Source organism: Leptodactylus fuscus, chromosome 3 (assembly GCF_031893055.1).
Source record: "Leptodactylus fuscus isolate aLepFus1 chromosome 3, aLepFus1.hap2, whole genome shotgun sequence".
NCBI classification, from domain to species: Eukaryota; Metazoa; Chordata; class Amphibia; order Anura; family Leptodactylidae; genus Leptodactylus; species Leptodactylus fuscus.
The window spans coordinates 84,041,160-84,064,132 of record NC_134267.1 but is presented as its reverse complement, the minus strand read 5'-3'; the positions used below and the strand labels follow the sequence as shown (position 1 = coordinate 84,064,132).

Here is a 22,973-nt window from a genome sequence, read left to right as displayed (position 1 = left end):
CTAGCTATTCTATTTTCAAGCACAGAATTGGTGGAAATACTAACCTATACATTTGTGGACAAACATTTTGAGGCTTACAAAAATGTTGATTTTCACAAAGTTTGCTGCTTTAGTATTTTTAAGTCAGATGTTTCTATAGTATACTGAACTACAAGTAGTAAGAACGATTATCTGGAGAAGGAAAGTTGAGCGCTACTATCCTGTGTCATGCTAACTGTCTAGCATCTTGAGAACATTCATGTGTGGGGTTGCTGTTTATCCAAGGGAGTGGGGCCGTCTCACAGCTTAAACATCCTTCAAGAACAACTTCTCCCAACAATCTAGGAGCAGTTTGGTGATAAACAATTCTTTTGCCAGAAAGTTCTCCCAAGGCAAACGTGATAACCAAATAACTCGGTAAACAAAACATTTTGGGTCCATGGCCAGGAAATTCACCATATCTTAATCCCATTGAGAACCTGTAGTCAATCCTTAAAAAGTAAGTGGGGAAACAAACTCATAGAAGTTATGATAAAGTCCAACATAGTTTCAACAAGAATGGGTTGTCATTGTCATGGGTCTTGATTATAAAAAAGGTTAAAGAGGTTGTCCAGGCTAAATAATATTTCCTGATTAGAGCGGGGGAGGTGAAACCCCCCCCCCCCCAAAAAAAAAAAAAAAAATACTCCCAGGTGGTCCAGCCTGCAGCTCGGCTGCCTTTTTGCGGTTGAATTTCTTGCTGTTTGTGATGTCCCGAATATCTTCTTGGTCTCAGATGGAGTTGCAGGACCAGACTGCACATGGAGCCCCCCGGAGCATCGGGGACAGGAGAATATGGTTTTCTTTTGTTTTGTTTTTTTCCTTCCCGGCCTATTTAATAAATAAAATCTTAGCCTGGACGACACCTTTAAAGTAAGGTTCATAGTTCTTCTGTTTAATGTCCATTCTTCTTTTCCGGCAAAAGGGAAGGCAACGGGCAGTAAATGATAGATGCAAACAGACCCCCCTCCTTTCTGTGTTCATCTACATTTACCCCAGTGTAAAAAACATGGCGGATGACAGCAATGGAGATTTAGTAACGGTTGAGGCTTTGCATAAACTTGATGTATTTGGCAATACAAGAATAAAACCTGTGAAATCGTTATAGTTGTACTTCAGTAACCATAGAAACATCTGACTAATAAATAGAAAAACACTAAAGCAGGAAACTTTGTGAAAAACTTTTGGGCCATGATGGTATACTGTACACTATATACTAAAACTAAACAAAACCTAATAAATGATCAAATCATTAACCTCCTCCAGGTAGTAATCTACTTCCTAAAAGATTGGTATGGTGATCCTGGGACTGTATACTGGGTCTTGACCAGCTTGTAGTAGATTGGTACAAATATTAAGTGGCCCCCTCTTAGTTTCATTCCATACATGGACTTATGTTTTGTCATTTAATGCTTTGAGACTACATTGTTCATTCATTGTAATAACAGCAAAGATACTGAAGTAATATCATCTGTAGTTCTAGCTGTGTCAAAAGACAGCTCTGTAAAGGGATGCTCACACTACTGTTGTGAGCATCCATTGCTCTAATCCAGCATAGGATGAGACCAATGGACTTTTACAACAATAGATTGACATACACAGACCGATCCCCCTCCGTTGCCATTGACTGTAATGTAAACAACATGATGGCCGAATAATTCCTGTATGCAAGAAGAAGGCTTCCATCATGTTGTTGTTATTAGAGTCATTGAGAACGAACACACAGAGGGGGCTCCATCTACATTCTACAATTCCTGTCCGTTGCTCTGATTCATCAACAGAGATTAATAACAGTAGTGTGAACCTACTTTTACCCCTCTCAAACAACTGTACAATTGCAGCCCTAAGTGGATGAAACTTCTGCTACAGAGGAAGTGCTACACTTGCAGGAGATGACACGAACACATGTGACTTACAAGTAAATATGGAGCAGGTCATATGTACTGTCGGGGTGATTAATAGAGTAATAATCTTGGCAAATGAAGTGAAAGGCAGGAATTAAAGTGTTAGGATCAGAACATATATGCGGCATTAGTTTATGGCATTCCAGTCACTTAACTTTATTGCACTTATGTCCGTCTAATTATGATATTAGTGACTCATTAAAGTCAGTGTTGCTTTAGGGTTATCATTATAACTGTATGTCTATTAAAGGTTCACATATAGCTTCCATAATCTGCTTTGGTATCTTGACTGCATAATTATGGTGCGACATGTCTACTCGCTGGTAAACCTTCCTTCACTGTGAATTTCATAAACTGCAGTTCCCTTATATTGAAATATCACAATGAGATAATACAGCAATAATGGAGCAGGAGTTATGTTTCAGATTAGCAGACATATCTGTTTTAGGTCAGTCTTATATTGTGTTTGATCCTAGGTTCACACCTGTGTTTGGGTTTTCGTTCTTGAGGTCTGCTTGGGGATCTGAAGAACATAAACCAACTCTGCATATAAAGCAGGTACACGCGAAAACCTGTGGACCCCATAGACTATAATGGGGTCCGTTGGTTTTCCACCTGAAAAATGTGGAGAGAAAAGTCCTGAACTTAGAGCAGGCGTAGGTGTGAACCTAGCCATAGGAATGTCCTTGGATGATCCTCTTCTTGTATAATACAAGCTATCTACTTATTACTTTGCATACATATTTTTGTAGGTGTACGTGCACTCAGGATACTGGAAATATACAGCATGGACATACTGACACTTTATCAGAACTGTATAGAAATGGCAGCTAATCAGAGCTAAGCTTTCACTTCTTCTGAGCTGTGACAAAATGAGAACTGTGTTGTCATTGGTTGCTTTGGCAGCACATTTCTCTCCACATGATTCGTGTGGACACCATGCGGAAAGCACACCAACCCCATTATAGTCTATGGGATCCGTGTGGTTTCTTAGCTAACCGCTTTTTAATGCATATAGGTTTCCATTCGGGTGGTCTCCAAGCGGACTCCCCGAAAGGAATATCGAATGCAGAGGTGAACCAGGCCTTACCATCTGCTAATGTTCACCAAGTAGCAACAAGTGACCTGATATAATCTCTCTTCTCTTAAGTAGGCTTGCATAGTATTACAGAAGATAGGCTAGGCTGACATCTGCATTGGAGTCTCCGCCACAGATTCTGCTTAAAATCTGCAGAGAAAAAAGTCCTGCAAGGAGGAGTTTTCTCTCTGGTGGTTTCGGTATAAAACCCAAGGCGGAAACTTGCCGGACCCCATTATAGTCTATGGGGTCAGGTGTTACCGTGTTTTGAGCAGACAGGCTATCCATCTTAGACCCATTGCAGACCCGAACAACTGAGATCTGAACACTAGTGTGAACCTAGCAATAGACAGGTGTTTGTGTAGAGTTAGAGAAATTAAATATCTACCATCTCATTTTATGTAAGCAGCTTGAGGGCAGGTTCACACCTGCGCCCGCTCTCTGCTTTGTAGGTTTCCGTCTTCTGCCCCTGAAACTGGACAGGAGATGGAACCTGGCAGTCAGTTTTCAAACCCATTCATTTGAATGGATTTGCAAAGTGAACACCTGTGAGCGTCTTCTGCCTCTCTGCGGCCGTTGGACATGCAGGACTTTGTGTCCAGTTAAAAAAAAAAAAAAAAACGGTTTCGCCGCGGAGACCAGAAGATGCTCACGGGTGGACACTGACCGCCAGGTTTCCGTCTCCTGTCCAGTTTCTCAGGCAGAAGACAGAAACCCACAAAGCGGAGACCGGGCGCAGGTGTTAACCCGCCCTCAGATTGCTATTCACCTATAGTCGTTTTGGTTGTTTTTGTACTGGTTTTTAGTACAAAGAATTTGCTATGTTATTTGTTGGCTTATTACTTTATGTTAATTTGTAAAGCTCACAAGAATATGCACCTGGATTTTGTCTACTACAAGTTTGTGAAAAAATAAATCATGCTATGTATTTTCATATATGTTTCTGAGGTATATTCCTGTAACATAGTTACTGCAGGGGTAGAATGTGGTACTAAAAGAAGGCACTACATGGTGACATAAGGAGTTACACATTGAATGCCTATCTTTTTTGGGGTAAAGCTTCCCTCCTGCAACATCCTCTCATAACCCACGATGGGACATATGGCTTTTTTCAACCATATTATGAAACTGCGTATGGGGCATTCAACTAGACTTAGGTGAGCTAGTCATTGCTCTAGTTCAGACTCATGAAACTTGATCGAGGCGACATTCAGATGAATTGTATCCAAAGGAAAAGTAGTGAATATCTGCTGAGTGCCAAGTGGAGAAAATGATGGAATGCTGCAGATGGCTTCCATAAATATTTATGGCGGACCATGCTTTTCCAGGCCCCAGTAAAAAGGACACTACATTCTTGAAATGCGTAGTCCTTAATAAATATTTATGGAAGTCATCTGATGCATTCCAACATTTGTCTCTGCGTGGCACCCCGCATATATCTACAAGTTTTCCTTTGCGCACAATTGGCCTTAATACGTATGGCTCCATACTATGAAATCACAGGGACTCTGCATGATGCCATAGTACTCTGTGTACAATGCAGGCCTACGGCACTGATCTCCATTTTAATGTCTCAGATGAATCTGAACGTATCTAAAGTTGTCATTTTAGATGTTGTAACATACAGTTTAACCATTACCTGTGTGTTTTGTGGGTTTTTTTTAGTTTATTGGTTTTGAGATTTTGTGGCAAGTTGCTTCTTGGGAATCTGTGACAGTATTGTCAGCGTGTTCTACCATGTTGGCTCTATAGCAATACTGTAGATGATGATATAGAAGTAGTTTAGGGGCCAAATGATATAGTATGTTTCTTAGGGAGCGTTCACACTACCGTCGGTGTCCGACAGGTAGTGTCCGCTCAAAATCTGTCACGGACATTAGGAGCGGACACTAGCTGTGTCTGTGACACCTGTCATTCATTTCAATGGGCATCGGGTGCGTTCTTTTGCACTCCATGCCCATCCTTCCCTGTCCGCAAGTGAAGATTTCCGACTTCTCAAGCGGACAGAAAAACCCTACATGCAGGGTTTTTCTGTCCGCTTGAGAAGTCGGACATCTTCACTTGCGGACAAGGAAGGACGGGTACGGAGTGCAAACCAACACACCCGATGCCCATTGAATTGAATGACAGGTGTCACGGACACAGCTAGTGTCCGCTTCTAATGTCCGTAACAGATTTTGAGCGGACACTAGGAACGGACACTACCTGTCGGAAACCGACGGTAGTGTGAACGCTCCCTTAGCAAGTATTACCGAAACCTTGTATGCTATCATAACCCTATCTTTCATTATAGAAAGTCTATTTATTATATTACAATATCAATGCACTAGATATAGTATATAATATTAAAAAACATGGAAATATGTTACGAAGTATGTGCATAGGAATATTTCATGCGCTAAATTCTGATGTATGAAATGTTGCTGTGTGGTAATATGGGGCCACTTCGTTGCAGGAGGCTCGTAGCCTAGAGCGCTGATCACATCTGTTCATGCAGAGGTGTCCTCCCTTATGTGGCCGAGTAACAGCTTGTAATAAGATTTTACTGCTTTTCGCTAGCTGTGAACTGTGGTGTTCTTGGATTTTGGGATAAGTGTCTGAAAAGATGAGCGTAAATCAGAACCATTTGTAAACACAAAGTTATATATGTATGAGTAATGGATGTCTTTTATAGCACAATCTTCTGAAAGGACAAATTGTTTGGAAAAGTTGTAGTACATCTAGTAATGCCCCAGACAGCAATCCCAAAGGACGTGAGGCATTTTTTCCAACTACTCAAAGCATGAGCTCTTTAAATTCCAGCAAACGCTTCTTTTAATGGTAAATGTTTCTAGGAATTTCCTTGTTTTGTATAAAATTGATAAAAGGATGTGGGCACAGCAGGAGTGGAAAATCCGAGGTGTATTACTTACAAGACTTTGACATTCTTTCCATACAGGCTGTGACCCAAACAGCAAATCTTCCACATATGCTTGAAAGCGCAGACTGCTCACTTGTGGAGAATGCGGGTGCACTTCTGTTCCCACTAATAGCACCATAATGAATATGGATTATTCATCCCTGTTCCTTTCATTTATAGGGCTTCTCCCTTACATTTGTGTAATAACTGGTGTTATTGTAATAAACCCTAAAGCAAGCTTTCCTTCAGGACTCCTCAGACTTACGGAGAGATTTATTGCTTGGTTGGCTGTACAATTTACACTTAGTGTTAGAGTTGTATCTCTGGAGAGTTTGTACCAGTCTAGATCCGTGATGAATGAATGTTTCGTTTTAACTCTGTTGAAAGTGGGTTTATTTTTCTGTGAGATATTCTAGCCTTATAGAACACTATGGTGTCATTCTTCAGTTATCCAAGGTCCACCCAAGACTGCGAGTCCTACAAGGCAAAATCGTTTTGTCAGTAGTGTATCATATAAAATACATTTTAGTTCCGTTCAAAGAAATATATATAAAAGTTTATTTTCTATATAGGGTTGTCTATGACGCAGCTAGTTACCTGTCAACATCATATTGTAACTGCAATGGACATTATTCCATTCCCAGTCATGGTAGAAGCACTGACCAGGTATTCCTAACAGAAAAAGTGTATTGTACAAAGTATATGAACACTGTCTTTACTGTCTTACTTATGTGTGATACTATCTCATGAAGTTACAGGCCTAAAGCCTAAGATTCTAATAGCATCATGTCCTCTTCTGATTTCATCATTTTATACATTCTCATATATAGCTATAAATGTGGATAGTGATCCTAGTAAATGTTCAGTAGCGCAATAGAAGTTTTGTCATAGTCTTTTACCTTTACTTATAGGGCAAGTAAAATAATAGTATAGAGAAATAATATATACTGCCGTGTCATCTTAAATCACTTAAGGGCTTATTAGACGGCCCAATTACCAGGCCAGTTATCAGAAGTGGCCATTTCAAGGAACACTTGTATCCCTGTCCAAGTGCCTGGTCAGACAGTGCAGCAAATGAAGTCCTGCAGTGGTAATATGATTCCGCAGGTAAGTCTGAGGTACAGTTTAAAGGGGTTTATCCATGAGCATAACCACACTTAAATTTACATCTAGGCAATTAACACGTACATTTTAAGTTTGAAAGTTTTTTCTAACCACCTTAGTGGCGTCAGTCTTTTGTCTTCATAGGTTGCCAATGGATATGAACATGAATGTGGAACCTTTTGTGGCCCGGAAACCCAGCCATGATTGCCCTGTTATGGCCGGTTATCTTCTCTTGCATGTAGTATTCCTGTCTGATGCCCCAGGAAACTTAAGGAAACTATAACTTGCTTCTGACAAGTCTCACAGACTATAGAAAGTTCCTGCATTCATGGTTGTAACCAATCCAGACAAAAGAATATCACTGCAATGGTTGGGGAAAATCTTTGAAATTCTTCAAACTTTGTAGTTATTTATAATTGGAAAAATGTTTAACTTTAGATGGTCTATGAACTTAAATATGGTTAGGTTCTTCGGAAAAATTTTTCTTTAATTTTACGTCACTTTTACTTGCTGAATTGTGTGGCTATTGGGCACCACTGGTGGAGGGGCTTTGACTGCATGCAGATGTCACACAGTCTGACTGTGCCCTAGTTGTACTGATCATCAGGTGACAAATGAGGTATATGTAACTAGCAGATTATGAGCGACAAATCTCCCTTTGTGAATAGCATGGTGGTGACAATAATCAATACAGCTGAGTGGAGGAGAAACAATCATGGTAAACCCCATCTACTTTGTATCAACTTGTGCAATAGGGTGATGCCAATGAGCGCCAATCTATGACTTAATTGATGACCAACGTTTATCTTGCCCAGGACTCAGGTAGTGTAAGAGGACCTTTAGAAACTGGTGACTTCAAAAGTCAGCTCATTTTAGACTACTGCTCACCCATATTGGCATTTCAGGCAAACAATAGTATGAAAGTCAAGACAACATATTATACAAACATATCTTAGGGTGCATGCACACTACGTAACGCCGGGCGTGTATGAGAGCCGTACACGCCGGCGTTACAGCAGGGCTGCCGAACACTTCCCATTCACTTCAATGGGAGCGCTCGTAAACGCCGCTGTTACGAGCGCTCCCATTGAAGTGAATGGGAAGTGTTCGGCAGCCCTGCTGTAACGCCGGCGTGTACGGCTCTCATACACGCCCGGCGTTACGTAGTGTGCATGCACCCTTAGGCTGAGGCCCCATGCCGCGGTTCGCCCACAGCAGAAATGCCATGGAAAAAAACTAATCACATCCCCACTTTGCATTAAAATATGTGCCGTGGACACGCGTCGATTTTCAAAACTGTGGCAGTTTTCGGAATCACACCATGACAATTATACATACAGAAACTCCGGTGGTTTCCCTATAAGTATAATTGAAGCAGAGGAAAACTCTGTAAACTTTCTGCCTAAAGCGCTGCGGGAAGGTCCGTGATGCATTACTGCCACGGTTTTTCCCGCAGCACTTTTCTGTGCTGAAATGCAGCTAAAATTAACAATCTGCGTTTTTGAAAAGGCAGCTTTTCCGCTGGTCTTTTTTTCTTGCAATGTGTGGATGGGATTAAGCAGAATCCCATCCACTTTGCTGGTGAAATGAAGCATTTTATTTTGCTTTGTTTCTGTGACGTTGGCCTTAGCCTTATTTGTGCTTAGTCAGCAGGGTTATTCTTACTAGTAAAAGTACATATACGTGGGATATATCAAGATCAGCAGGACTTCTGGTCATACTGGTCATGAGTTTGACAAGTAAACTTATCTCTGTATGTGCATTCTTATTACTATTATGATGATGATTATTAAGTAACTTGTCTTGCTATTAGTTCCACTTTTAACATTAGAGTAAAAGAAAACCTGACAAAATAGACATATAAAGGATAGCTATGAGAAATGCCGATTGACAATTATTGGTGGCACTTGCTTTCATCTTCACGTGCATATTATCATGAGGTGTTTGGATGAATGATCTTGGTCTCTTACACACATCTTGTCTGTTGGTAATACATAACCTGTTTACATGGAGAGCTGCCGGCAAGTAATAATAATTTTATTTCCACATAAAAGATGTCATCATTTGTGGGCTGGGCAATGGACTTTCCTATGAATACTTGTACTGTTGGTCATATATTCATTTAAAAGGGTCTTAACCCATCCATCAACCTGGAACCACCATTGATATATCCTTTCCATTGGATTCTATCTATAGGTGCACATTATTTCCATTTGCAGTAATTGTAGACCATAGTTCTTGCAGGTTTTTATGTCTAGATTAGTAATATAAGTGTAGCCTTTACTGGACATGTACTTGGTAGTGACTTATGTGCTGTACATAGTGCTATACAAAGGTATTGGGACCAATGGTTATGTAACCAGGTACAACATCAGCTCAAAGTGATTCTTAACATATATTCAGAATAATCGGAATTGTAATAATAAATATGACTCTTCTGGTATTTTGACACATTTGGAGTTTTAGAAGTCAACAGTCTTGTGAAACAGAGATAAATATTTTCTCCACCCCCAAAGATATACAAAGAACAGGTCTGTTAAGTAGCAGATCATGAAAATGTGGTAAATGATTAATCTGTTGGGCAAGTTCCCAAGTTACTTACTCACTAGGATGCAAATGATTCCCCTGATCTGTCTGAGACTAGATTAGTTTCTGCCAGCCTTCACAGAATCTGCATTGTTGCTGTACTTTGTGGACGTCAGCATGTGAGCAGCAGCTGTGTGTAAGAGTGTAATGTGGATGTGATAGGATCTCATGCTTGTGCAAGTCTCATCTCGTTCCTCATTTCCAACCACTTCCTGGGGTTTTCTCAGGTAATGGCAATGATTCAGAACTCTGCACTTCAGCATTTTATGAGCTCCAAACTCGGGAAGGAAAATCACCCTCCATTGCTAAATCTACCAGTAAATACTATAACCATATACGTATGTTCAGTTCCTGATTCAGACATATTTACACATGTTCCCCTATGAGTGTTATTGACTGGGACTTCTTGTTCTAGTTAACCTTGTCATGTATGTAGGGCATTGAGAAGGCAATTCATGGCTCTACTCCCATTAGCATTCACACGATTGTGGTGCAAAACGGCCATTAAAAAATGGAAGTGTATGAGGGATCCATGAAAATGGACAAAAATAGAACATGACCTATATTTTGATGGTCCGCTATTTGTGAATAGTCCTTTTCACAGACAGTGAAGCTAATGCGGCGGCGTGGTAGCTAAATGTCTTGTGAATATAGGATAGTTTCCTGGTTGATCACTCTTAGAAATACAGATTTAACCCCTTCCATCACACACTAAACACTGGGGCGAGAAAATATTCATCATCATTAGAGTATATTATGGGCGATTACAGATAACTATGTATTGCTTTAGTCTGCAGCACATAGTCACATTTCAGACTGTTTGTGGAGGTCAATGGTTATTCTTCTGCTGCTAATCCAAAGAATTCCAATAATAAAATATCATTAAAGGGGTATTCCCACCTCACATACTCACCAGTTTTCACTGCTGTAAAATCTTCTTTCTTCCTGGTTTCTTGCATCATTTGGTGGGCGGGGTTTCACATGCAACCTACCATTTAGCTCCACCCCCAAATTCATGTGTAGCTCCGCCCACCCATATTGGACTATGAAGTACAGGCAGCAGCAACTCCATTCTGTGTTACATACAGAGACTGCCTGTCTCTGCCATAATGAACACAACTGAATTAGCTAGCCTGATAACTGGGAGAACAGAAGAAATGAAAGCAGCTCCTCTCCCCTATCTGAGAGCAGGGACCTAGGTCACATGGTGTAGACACAGGAATAGCTAGATACACAGGATCGCTCCCGTCTACTTAGCCCCTCCTCCCTCCCCCCTCAGAGCAGCAGATACATCACTTGACTTTTGAGCAGATAAGTCAAGGGCCGTGTCAACAATGAATTGAATAAAGTAAGATAGTGGACAAACAAAGCAGTTTTGCTGAAGCAGTGTATTTAGGAAAAGTCTTAAATCCACATTAACAAGCAGTATAAATAGGATCCTTGTGATGGGACAACCCCTTTAAGGGGGCTGTCTTAATTTTTTTTTCAAATAGCCCAGGAGTTGGCAAATTAAAAAAAAAAAAAAGAAGTTAGAAATACATAAATAAATAAAAAAAAATATATATCACTGCTTCAATCCCCAAATGTTGTATGTGTACTGCAGTGATGACATGATATACATGCTAGCACTGAGGACAGTGATTGGCTATGAAGGTCACATGTAGGACTCTTCCCTGTTATAGACACAACCCTGCAGCCAGTTGGGCCACCAGAGCAATAGTGTTGGAACAGCTAGGGATTGAACAGCTGAGCTTCTTATTTATGATGCTTCCATCATATAAGAGGACCTGTCACCAGAGACATACGCCAGCTGATAAGCGCTGTTAACCTGAGCATGTTGATGTTTTGTGTGCTAAAATACTAGTGGGTGTTATGACATAAAGCACACAGAGACCCTATTCCAAGAGAAACCATATTGTTACCATCCACTTGGCTATTCTACCCCAATCTGCCAGAGGTGAAAGGGTTTATATCTTTGAGATGGCAGAATGGATTTTGATAAACAAACAAAATGCCTAAATGCTCAGGGTGATAGTAACTATAAGATTATGTGTGTCATCGTTCCAATATATGGTGGCTCCATTTTTTATTATTTAGTGTTGAGATAACTATACTGCGATTCACAGTATTGGAGCCTTATTCATTTCTGGTTTCCTAAGGCAGTAAAGGCTTCTCATCCACACATTGCAGAAAAATATGCAAAGCGGAAATGCTGCGATTTCCAAAACTGTTGGAAATTGCAGCATGTTAATTATACCTATGGAAACACTGGCAGTTTCCCTATAGGTATAATGGAAACAGAAAGTCCACAGAAGAAACTTCTGTGAACTTTCTGTGAAACGTGTTACGGACAAAAATGAGATGTGTTGCCGCCGCGGTTTTTCTCACAGCTCTTTTGTTGCTGCGGCCCATTACGTTGGGCCCTAACTTAATAAACATAAAGGTGTATCACAACATTTTTGCATGGAGTCTGCATGTTCTCCCTGTGTCTCCCTGTGGTTCCTCCCACACTTTAAAGACATACTGATAGGGAATTTAGATTTTAAACCTGTCATGTGATCCCAGTGAAAGGGTAAAAATGGCACCTAAATCTGTAACAATCCACTTCCTTTACACATAGGTATATTTAGGGAAGAGACATGTATTAGGACATTGCATATACAGTCCTATGAAAAAGTTTGGGCACCCCTATTAATCTTAATCATTTTTAGTTCTAAATATTTTGGTGTTTATAACAGCCATTTCAGTTTGATATATCTAATAACTGATGGACACAGTAATATTTCAGGATTGAAATGAGGTTTATTGTACTAACAGAAAATGTGCAATATGCATTAAACCAAAATTTGACCGGTGCAAAAGTATGGGCACCTCAACAGAAAAGTGACATTAATATTTAGTAGATCCTCCTTTTGCAAAGATAACAGCCTCTAGTCGCTTCCTGTAGCTTTTAATCAGTTCCTGGATCCTGGATAAAGGTATTTTGGACAAACAATTCAAGTTCAGTTAAGTTAGATGGTCGCCGAGCATGGACAGCCCGCTTCAAATCATCCCACAGATGTTCAATGATATTCAGGTCTGGGGACTGGGATGGCCATTCCAGAACATTGTAATTGTTCCTCTGCATGAATGCCTGAGGATTTGGAGCGGTGTTTTGGATCATTGTCTTGCTGAAATATCCATCCCCGGCGTAACTTCAACTTCGTCACTGATTCTTGAACATTATTCTCAAGAATCTGCTGATACTGAGTGGAATCCATGCGACTCTCAACTTTAACAAGATTCCCGATGCCGGCATTGGCCACACAGCCCCAAAGCATGATGGAACCTCCACCAAATTTTACAGTGGGTAGCATGTGTTTTTCTTGGAATGCTGTTTCTTTTTGGACGCCATGCATAACGCCTTTTTTTATAACCAAACAACTCAATTTTTGTTTCCAAAATGAAGCTGCCTTGTCCAAATGTGCTTTTTCATACCTCAGGCAACTCTATTTGTGGCGTACGTGCAGAAACGGCTTCTTTCTCATCACTCTCCCATACAGCTTCTATTTGTGCAAAGTGCGCTGTATAGTTGACCGATGCACAGTGACACCATCTGCAGCAAGATGATGCTGCAGCTCTTTGGAGGTGGTCTGTGGATTGTCCTTGACTGTTCTCATCATTCTTCTTCTCTGCCTTTCTGATATTTTTCTTGGCCTGCCACTTCTGGGCTTAACAAGAACTGTCCCTGTGGTCTTCCATTTCCTTACTATGTTCCTCACAGTGGAAACTGACAGGTTAAATCTCTGAGACAACTTTTTGTATCCTTCCCCTGAACAACTATGTTGAACAATCTTTGTTTTCAGATCATTTGAGAGTTGTTTTGAGTAGCCCATGATGCCACTCTTCAGAGGAGATTCAAATAGGAGATCAACTTGCAATTGGCCACCTTAAATACCTTTTCTTATGATTGGATACATCTGGCTATGAAGTTCAAAGCTCACTGAGGTTACAAAACCAATTTTGTGCTTCAGTAAGTCAGTAAAAAGTAGTTAGGGGAATTCAAATCAATAAAATGATAAGGGTGCCCATACTTTTGCACCGGTCAAATTTTGGTTTAATGCATATTGCACATTTTCTGTTAGTACAATAAACCTCATTTCAATCCTGAAATATTACTGTGTCCATCAGTTATTAGATATATCAAACTGAAATGGCTGTTGCAAACACCAAAATATTTAGAACAAAAAATGATTAAGATTAATAGGGGTGCCCAAACTTTTTCATAGGACTGTACTATATTTCACATTGAAGCATCTGTGTGGTATTTGGTGGGATAGTAGTCCTGATCTTTTGGAAAAAAAAATCCCATCCTAAAAGGTGTTGTGGCTTATTAAACGCACTCAAAAGTGGGTGGTCTCCCATAAATTAGAGGCGCTATGCTTAAATGTCAATATTTTTCCAGTATATGGCAGATGTATGTTAGTATGCTATTGTATTCTTATACAGTCTGTAAACTTTCCTTTCACAATGGAAAGGGTAGGGGAGACATCCGGAGCAGTTGTCTTGGGTGCTAGTTGTCAGGATGGGCACCAACAAGCCACTTTTCTGTATATAGATACAGAGTAAGTGCAGTGAAATGAACCCTTGCCCAGATGATGGAAGCCTAGCTACAGCTCTGCTTTCACTAAGTCCCAATTCTGTCAATGTACTTGTTCTACTGCATTGTCCATTACTCTTCCTTCAATGCCAAACATAAAATAGGATCCATAAAATATTGTTATTTCTACTGCATATCTGCCTGTCTATGTATCACAGGAAGGAGAAATATTGCAGCTTGCACAATGACCTTCCTCTGCATTGTTAAATTATGCAACACATTATTCTGACTTCTTGGCACTTGGCCACACCAGTTACATTAAGATGAAGAACACAGGTCCTTGTTGTACACTTTCCTTACAACGCTGTCAGTCCACTCACAGACAGGTTTTTGATCAGACAAGATAATACAAAGTAGAGAGATGAAAAAGATTTACTGGATTTGAAACTGAAGCTAACAGATATTACAGAGAATCAGTGACAACTTTCATCCTTTTCATGGAGACACTTAGCTACAGTATATATCTTGTCCTATGCGACAGATACAGATCATTGCAATATTATCTATCTAATACAAGATGACAGATAACCTATCACTTTTAACCTTGCTTTGTTCCCAGTTAGTTGCTTGGCTATATGTAGAAAACAGTTTTTCTTTCACTGATGTAGCAGAGCTGGACTTGTCACTTCAGTCTTTTGGGCTCTTGGGTAGAAATCCCATTGTATTTAGTCTTTAGGGTATTCTGCAAGTGCTATACTCCGCTGTACCCAAACAACAGAGAAATTGTTTGCTATGAGAATATTTTCTTATAGTACATTTATGTTGAGCAACTGATATTTTTCAGGGTTGGAAAGCAATATACCAATGGGTTTTGTTCCCTGAATAGGTAAGGATATGGTAGCCATGTGCTAAATTCTAAAAACCAAGCACTGTACAGTACACTGTACTCTGCAAAAACTATAAGATAAGCCCCTTTAAGACTAAGACTCCACATAGCGATCCACAGGTAAAAAGAAAATATTGGAAAAAACACAATGGAAACACATCGCATTTTTTTGTAAACATTTTTCTTTGTGGTTTTTATTTCCTTATGAAATCTATAGGGAACTATAGATTTTCCCTCACTTTCCGTAGGTAAAATTGGCATGCTGTGTTTTTTAAAAGCACATCATCTTTTCCGCAGTGTGTGGATGGGATTAGCCAAAATCTCATTCACTTTGCTACTAGATTTCTGCATCAGCCCAAAATTCTGCACTTCTACAATGTAGGGCTTTTGCCTAATAGGAGTATATTATCTATATGTATTGAAACCAGATACTGATGCACGTTCTTTTATTATTTGGTTGTTTGTTAGTTTTTTTGTTTTTATGTGGTTGTGGGTCAGACCGTCTTTCCTAAGTTGCTCTTAACAGCCTTCAGAGATATGCTTTACTGAAGCCACATGGACCATAGCAGCCTGTAGTCTGGAGATCAGTCACTGACTTCCTCAGGAAAGGACTATAGACATGCTCTGTTACCTGTGCAGGGTGAGGGAAAAGCTGAGCTATGACCACCACCTATTGTCAGTGATGGGTCCTTTGCAGCACCGCACCTTCCATGAGGCGACCTGAAGCGAGCGCTTCAGGCGGCGCTATGCCAGGGCCTCAGCGAGGGCGGCATTTTTGGTTACCTAAGTCCAGGACAGCTTGTCCTGGACTGGCTTAACACGGAGCGGTGGTTTGGGGAGGCACTTCGCCACGCCCCCTCCGCTCCACCACGCCCCCTCCGCTCCGCCCCCTCCTCCCGGCAGAGGGGGGGGGGTCGGCATTCTGTAGTTCGCCTCGGGCGGCGAAAGGGGCAGGTTATCCCCTGGTCCTTTGTTATCTATATGCTGTTTAGGTGCTACAATTGTAATCCTGTCTGTGATTAAAATGAGATGACTACTGAAAAGTGATCTCTAGAAAACCGCTTATTATATAACTATATGTTGTAATAGTTCCTGAAATACTTTATTCAACCAAAATTTTTTAAAATATGTTCAAGAGAAAAACCTGCATTAACTGAAGTTATTTTATGGTTACTATATGGCTAGTTCCTTTAAGTGGATAGCAAATGTATTGCAGGCCAAAACAGAGAGTTCACACTTGTAACATTAACCCTTTACACACCTTGACGTCATTTTCTTCAATGAAGCTGGCGTTTGTGTGTTGCTTTCCTGTATTTCACGTACTGGCATTACTCCTAGAGGGGGCTTTGTCCTGTAACTAAAATGAAAAGCTGTTTTTTCCTCTCAGTCACCAAATGCGACTCACAGTGCAGGTGACAGGAAGCGTCAGGAGGAAGCCTTCGCAGTTGTTTTTGTAGTATGTGGCTAGCTGCCATTTTTGATTTTGGGATTTCACTGTTGCACACCCAAAGTCTGCTGTATGACTGACTTTACACCAACCCTGAACTAGACAGTTAAGGTCAAATACAACAGGACAGCCACATGAGGCCCATTGTTATGGTATAGTTTACTGTCAGATCAAGGAAACAGTATCTAAATCTTTACAAGCAGGGTAATATGAGTAGGATACATTATTTGTATATTCTCTACATTCAGATTTATTATATTCGTAATTAATATTTTTTTAAATATTTTTTCTGGACTTATACACGACGCTTTACTTTGTATATGTGCTCAGATTCCAAACTTGATGCTCCAGTGAATGAGAAATGTCAGCTCTGGTTGGCTCAGGAGGTGACTAGGTTAATGTGCGCTTCCCTGATGGTCTAGGGCAATGAAGGAGTTAATACCTGGTGTTCAGTGACTTACTCATCTTCCTAGTTTCTAGTCATATCTTTTATGCCCTGTCTCTGACAGAATACTAAATGTGCACTTTTGATAGTATTCAGTTTCCTCTTCAGTCGGTGCAGGCAAGGACATAGAGGACTGTGTGACGGCGATAGCGATCTGGTGCTCTACCTGGTCGTCTGGTTTGGACAGTAACATTTTGTTAGAGGTAGCTCCGGCTCGAATCTAAGGGGAAACCTGGCAACAAATGTTCTAGTCTCCTACAGTGCCACTACTTGACAAAAGAACCATCCATGATTTCCTTATTGCGGACAGGTTGTCAGGCAGGGAAATCATGGCTTGGTTTCTGCATTGATGTTCATATCCACTGGCAACGGATCAAGACAAAAGACTGTCACTATCATGTTGGTTAGAGAAAATCTTTAAGGCTAAGGCCCCATGTAGCATCCTGCAGTAGAGATGAGCGAATATACTCGATCGAATACCTCTGCTGCATAGCTCCCAGTGGCAGGGACGGTCGAAGGGGCAGTAAAAATTCAAAGCCCCAGAAGTGTTTTTGCATCGGGAGCTATGCAGCCGAGGTATTCGATCGAGCATATTCGCTCATCTCTATCCTGCAGCAATAACACGCTACAGGAAAAATCATGGTGGCAACGCCTCGCGGTTCTTCTCACAGAGATTTTCACAGAAAGTCCACAGAGGTTTCCTATAGGAAAACCGCCGCCTTTCCTTAGGTATAATTGACATGCTGCAGCGCATATTTTCCCACACTAGGGGGATAGGATTCACTAGAGTACCATCCACTATGTAGTGGCTGTAAAATGCCATGCAAAAACTACGGCGTTTACGCTGCGCGTGACCCCAGCCTAAAACCATAAATTATAAAATATTTACATTTGCAAAAATTTTTAACTATTAATTGTCTACAAATTAATTTTTATGCTCATAGGAAAACGCCTTTAAAGCCAGGGCCCCATGTAGTGAATCCCATCCACACTTTATGGAAAAATATGCGCAGCGGACGTGCTGCGATTTTCAAAACCTTAGCCTTATAAAGTATTTGTAATAGGAGTATTTCTAGCTGTATGGGGTCAAAATATTGCTAATTGAATGTCATGTCATAAAATGATTTCCCTTGAAGGTCTCTCTGTTATTTCTGCATTTGTATATCACACATACAGTATTATAGCTGGTATTGCTGATACTGGATGACACACAAATTGGAAAGACTTCTTGTCAGATGACTAGAACATCTTTATAGGGCACCATCTTTATGATATACATCTCCATAGGTACTTATCTCCATTATCACCTGAGTAAGTAACCCCTCTCACCGCGGAGAGCTTGTTCTTCCATATATGTGGCAGGTGCCAGTATTTTTTTATTTTGTTAGCATATATTATTATATTCTGCAGCGACATGAGTATGGGATCACTATGGAAACTGTGACATTCTTACAGGGTATGCTCTGTTGTCTTGGAGAAAATGTGTAGTTGTCTACATCTGTACATCAAAAATGTGTTATTTGTCATAGATCCGTTGAATGAAGCTTTAATTGCCATATTTTAGGAGGAAGCTGCTGAGTATTAATACCCATTACCTTTCTGCTTGTACTTCATATCAGAATGGTATAAATAAGAGGTTTTCCGAGTATATTAGCTGTAACCATGCCAGCTGCAGGCTATGTGAGTCCTTCCAGGGTTCATCCATATAGTCGCTTTCATGTTGTATCTCTAATGTCTCCCTGCATGTACACATCTTGTGTTAATAAAATGTAAGATTGAAGGGTTAATTCTTCACCATTGCCTTGCACAATAGCAGAGCATGAGGTGCTAAGGTTTATGGAACAGCAAACCCAGGATCTAAAGCAGCCATACTGTATATGACGGATGCAATACAGTGAATCGGCTGCGGTCGCCTTACTATATTGTCAGAATGTTATACTATTTAATATTAGCATATTGTCATTACAAATAGCCCTGATACTGACATCCCACACTCACCTTTACATGCTACTTCCTTGCCTTTGCCCAGTCCCGATCTAGCCACTATCCTACCAGACTATGAAATAGCATCCCTCAAAACCACCACTCTTAGTTTTTTTGCTTGCAGGATTTCATCTGGTTCTAGATAAGATGTTGCAGATTTGTTGTAGAAACTTCTGCCACTCTCGCTTCATATAAATAAGGGCTCGAAGAAATCCATGCAGATGCTTCAGATGTATAAAGCTCATTTTCAGCACATAATGCCATATTCATGCATATGATTTAATACCAGTGGATTTTCCACCATAAAATAGACCTTGACCTGCAGCGGGCCGTGGTCTGACAGCTACAATTCTTTCTAGAAACCTGCAAGGGATTGGCTTCATAAATGCTTGATCTGTATTGCAGATGTTTCTGTTGGTTCCTGCATATTTATAGTCTATAATTTCACATGTGAAAGATGGATTAGTTCATTGGGCGAATACGTATTTTGTGTTTTGTTAAAATTTGATCCTTCTATGGTCTCTAAAACGGTTTTTGGCAGGTACTGTGTATAGTGAATACTGTGGGTATTAATGAGCTAGGTACTTGTTAGCAAAAGTAAAAGACAACTATTACTTGAAGGAGATCAAGGGCATGCTGGGAGGATACATCAATAGTGTACAAGGCACTTTCAATACATAGCTTGTATATACTGTATATAGAGGTCATAGGCTCAAGGGAGGTTCTCACCTCTATATGACTATGGGTGCTAAATTATGGATCTGAATCAGAATAGCTCACAAATATGAGTAAATTCCCATTGTTTATATACCAGTTATTAGATCATGATTTTCACTATGTCATATACTTTATTTTTATTAAAATACATTTTTTATTCTACCGATTAAAGGTAGAACAAAGTAATGCTTTTAGTCTTGTTCCAAGTAACATCTGTGTGGTAGGAAATACTAAAATGTACTGACCTAGAGTTAAAAGCAAAATGATTACATTGCCAGCATAATGATCTCACCGAAGGTCCACCGCGCTGCCAAGATGTGACTGATAAGTGGTGTCTGACCTTGGATCATTTTACCTGACTGTTCTTTGGCTTTGAAGGGGTTACGATCCAGTCATTTTACGTTTTAAAAAAGTTGATTAGGAAAATCTTTTCATTGTTATATGTGGCATTTATATGCACTGTAAATAATCCAGTCCTATTTCTTCCTCTCCCATATCAGATTGTCCCTCTTCAGTATGCAGTTACTTTGAAATGATGGTGTCCCCGGCTCCCAACTGTGGGCTGCAACCTCATGGGGGCTCCCATAGAGACCTTCAATGGGTAGTAAGCCATTCAGTGATGTTTTGGCTGGATCAGAGATCATAGCAGTAACAGCATCTCATGTCTGTGCAGGATGCCATGTCATGGAGGCATGAGCGAGAGCCATTAGCGCTGGTAGTAAGGTAAGCAGTACATAGGACAGTGAGAGGCTGAATAAAATAGGGAATTCAGCATCTCTAGACCTTACTCTGCTGAATTCCCTCTCTTATTCTGCCTCTCACTGTCTTGTGTACTTCATACCTTACTACCAGTGCTAATGGCTCTTACTCATAACTCCCTTTGAAAACAATGGTAGGCATATCCCAGCAAGAATTTAAAGTGGGTTTTGAGGTGGGATCCATCAGCTCCAAATTTCTCTGTGTGAAAGTAGGATTACCCCTCCTCTTATTCTGCCATATTCTGCTTCTTATCCTCTTGATTTTTTGTCTTCTATTTTTTTACGCTCTAGTTGGCCTCTTATTTTGCCTCTTAGGCTCTACTGAAATGATGTTTTGTACGGATGCAAAAAATGGATGCAAACTGATGGCCATCTGTTTACATAGACATCAATGTTTAAAAAATTATGATACTACGCAATTGTGTTCTTAAAAAAAACTGACAGTAACGGATCCAGATGGTCACCAGTTTCCATCCGTTTCCATCCTTTTTTCACATCAGTTTTTTTGTATCCACCAAAACCAAAGCTCGTTCACATCTGCGCCCAGTCTCCGTTCTGCAGGTTTCGGTTTCCTGCACAAAACAGAGGCAGGAGACGGAAACCTGCCGGCATGTTTCAAGCCCATTCATTTGAATGGGTTCGAAAGATGTCCGGCTGTGAGCGGCGGTGAGCGTTTTATGCTCTGCACCGCAAAACCGTTTTTAAAAAAAATCGGACACAGAGTCGGACATGCAGTACTCTGTGTCCGATTTTTAAAAAACGTTTTCGCGGCGGAGAGCATAAAACGCTTACGGCCGGACCCGGTCTGACAGGTTTCTGTCTTCTGCATGCAGAAACCAAAGAACGGACTCCGGGCGCTAGTGTGAACCTAGCGTTAAACTGATGATCAAAATGTGATGTGAATTGGACCTTACTAGAAGACAAAATACAGTAGGATAAGAAGCAGAATATGGCAGAACAAGAGGAAGGGTCATCCCACTTTCACACAGAGAAATTTGGAGCTGATGGATCCCACCTCAAAACCCACTTTAAATTCTTGCTGGGATATGCCTACCATTGTTTTCAAAGGGATGCTAAAAAAAGAAGCGTCTTGCTCTATTTTGCCATAGATTCTGCTGGAGACTTTTGCTGACTAGATCCATTGTGTCTAAGTCTAAACAATGAGTAAACCCACGGCAGAAAGCCAAATCTCTGCTTCGGCTTCCACAATGGGACGTACAAAGCCAGAATATAGAGAGGAATCTAACGTGGAAGACCACCACAAATTCCTCTTCACTTTCTGCCATGTGAACTCACCATAATATAGCAGAAATTAGAATAAAAAGGAAAATAAGATACAGAATAGAGGTGAAAAGCAGAACAAAGGCAGAATACAGGTGTTTTTTTTGTTTTTTTAAACAAGGGACTTTTATTTTTCACATGGGTCTAGGTATGGTAGAGTGGGTCCTATCTATATAAAGTGAAGGCTGTTTTAGTAAGTAAATGTATTTTCCATGACATTACAGTTCTTCAGCAACTTTTCTTAAAACTCTTTTTCTGCCACTTCTGTTATTCCTCCTAGAAATGTATGAATAAATTGACAACTTAGTGTTATTTGTCCAAAGAGTGCCTTGTGTGTCAAACCTCATAGGGCCACCCTTTGACAAGTGGGTGGTAACGTTTAATTGTCCAGAAAAGGTGCTCCAGAATTGTTATTTCATGAAGAATAGATGTATTTACTAAAATTACAGACAGGTGGATAGGGTATAAATACATTTTGTGACATAACCCCCTTTTTTTGAGCCAAAGCCAAGAATGGCTACAAACTGAATGGGAAATATATTCTATCTTCTGCTCAATCCACTCCTGGCTGTGGCTCAACAAAATCTGTACCAAAAAAATGTGCATTACCGCAACGTGGGGCCTCAGCCTTAAAGAAGTCTTCTGGATATGTAAGCTGAATATCTTTCCAACGTCAGTTTATTGTAATACCAGGTTCACACAGGGGCAGCAAAGAAGTGTACATTGATCCTTGTCCAAGGCACTGGGCACCGCAAACATATAGCTAGATACTGTATGTCTACATTCTTAGCAATAGGACAATCATAGGGTTTCATCGAATACCACTGGGGGTGCCATCCTACACCTGCAACTTTCTACTGATCCTGGAGCAGCAGGGTATATAGCAGGTACCATTCAAAGAAGGAAACTTGGTTGTGTTATAGATTTTTTTCCATTCTTATGTTAAAAGTGGTATCTCTGACAGAGAATGTTATAGAGGTGAAGCATGGTTGGAGTGCTGCTATGTGAATCATATGTATGTACATTAGAGATAAGCGAATAGTATTCTATTGAATACCTCGCTCCCATAGGAATGCGTGTAAGTGGCCGAACACCAAGGGGTTAAGCGCAGTGAATATTCGATCCGCTTAACCCCTTGGTGTTCGGCCTCTTACACGCATTCCTATGGGAGCGAGATATTCGATCAAATACTATTCGCTCATTTCTAATGTACATACTATACTATTAGTGCCAATATTTTAGTAATAGAGCACCCATCTCATACTGGAAATTTCAGACCACATCATCA

General features: G+C 40.4%; 1 protein-coding gene across 3 annotated transcripts in view; it reads left to right on the top strand.

Annotated features, from left to right (window-relative positions):
- HIVEP2 (HIVEP zinc finger 2) overlaps window positions 1-22,973 on the top strand; it is a 167,079-nt gene that overhangs the window by 66,147 nt on the left and 77,959 nt on the right. The window lies entirely within an intron of this gene.